This window comes from Octopus bimaculoides, chromosome 26 (genome assembly GCF_001194135.2).
Source record: "Octopus bimaculoides isolate UCB-OBI-ISO-001 chromosome 26, ASM119413v2, whole genome shotgun sequence".
Taxonomy (NCBI): domain Eukaryota; kingdom Metazoa; phylum Mollusca; class Cephalopoda; order Octopoda; family Octopodidae; genus Octopus; species Octopus bimaculoides.
Genome location: NC_069006.1, coordinates 26205811 through 26207387, shown reverse-complemented (window position 1 = coordinate 26207387; position 1577 = coordinate 26205811). Strand labels below are relative to the sequence as shown.

Below are 1577 nucleotides of genomic sequence, written 5' to 3'. Positions count from 1 at the left end.
AAAAAAAAAAAAAAAAAAAAAAAAAAAGAAAGAAAGAAAAAAAAGCGTTAGTTAAGTGAGTGTTAAAACTGCCGAATAAACGAACATTAATGTGGAAGACAACGTAGAGATTACTAAGAGGCACGTTCTTGTTTTGGCAGACTTCAATGAAACTACGAGAAAACTAAACTGAAAAATGTATTGTTTCTTGTTTTCACCGTTCGTTTGGTGTGTTATTCACTGCACAAAGTAGAAGTGCAGCATGGCGTAATTATTTCCACGTGACTAATATCGGAAGGTTCATTAAAATCGAGCATTGATCTGTGACGAGCAGCATTCGGAGCATCTATGTTCCTTCAGAACATCGATCATTGGAATATGTTTGCATGTATCAAGGATTAAATTTTAAAAATAAGAAACGAGAGCTTCTTGGAGACCAAATGGCACCTTAGATTCATAAAAAAACTTTCTCAATTTTTGCCCATATAGCTCTTTTAGAAAACATTATTATTATGGCGGCGTGCTGGCGGATTCGTTAACATGCCGGGTGAAATTCCGCCGAGGTCGACTTTTCCTTTTATCCTTTCGAGGTCGATAAATTAAGTACCAGTTGAGCACTGGGGTCAATGCAATCAATTCTCTCCCCCAAAATCTCAGGCCTTTAGCAGAAGGATTATTATTATTATTATATGAAAACTCACAGCTTATTTTGCTGGGTATGATGGAATGTGTCAGCTGTCCACAGCCAGCAGACTAAGGAGACACTTGTTTACTGGTCATGCTTCAAGAAGCCTGCGAAGAATTCTTGCAGTTCCAAGCAATGCTGATTTTTGTAGGTGTTCTATCTTCACACTTGCACTGATCTTATTAGTATCATTATTATTATTGTTGTTGTTTTTTCTGATATAGGCTTATTAGATATCAAGCTGCATTGCGTAACCTAAGGCATCTCGCATCTTCCTTAGTCCTTACTGTGCCAACCAAAGAAGGGGAGGACACATATCAGTCCATTGTAAATAAAACATAGACGTTGTTATTGCGTAATATGAGAGTAAAAAGAATTTGTTTGTGTAGACATATGAAGATTTAAAAGGAAACACTTTAGGAGAGATAAACCATGATGTTTCAGTAAGAAATATAGAATTGGCGGGGAGGGCATTATAAAGACGATATCAATGAAAATAACAACGATGAGAATATTGGAAAAGAAACAAATCAGTAAACAAACGGGAGTGGAAAATTCCTTTAAAAATAAATCAAAGAACAGTTGAAACAGGCACAACTCTCTCAAGTGGTTTGTCAATTGTGATTTGAATGCGATGGAGTCACAACACAGCCACCATTCAATCGGCTAGAAATAGCAAACTCAAGGCCCTCAAATAGCAAATCTTTAAGAACGTCTTTAAAAACGTGGAACAGTATAACTATATGTAACTTCGTAAATGTTTGTCTAGACACATAGGAAGGGACGCCTTCTGCAAAAAGGGCACATAGTGAAGTAGCGGCGAAACAATTTTGTGTAGCGAGTCAAAACAAATTTTTATTCATTTACATTAGTTTCGGCAATGAAATGAAAAGATCAGCATTAATGATAACTC

The 1577-nt window shown here is 36.3% G+C and overlaps 1 protein-coding gene across 1 annotated transcript in view; it reads right to left on the bottom strand.

The window, feature by feature from the left end:
- The window catches only part of LOC106882120 (uncharacterized), a 7628-nt gene that overhangs the window by 4903 nt on the left and 1148 nt on the right, over window positions 1-1577 (bottom strand). The window lies entirely within an intron of this gene.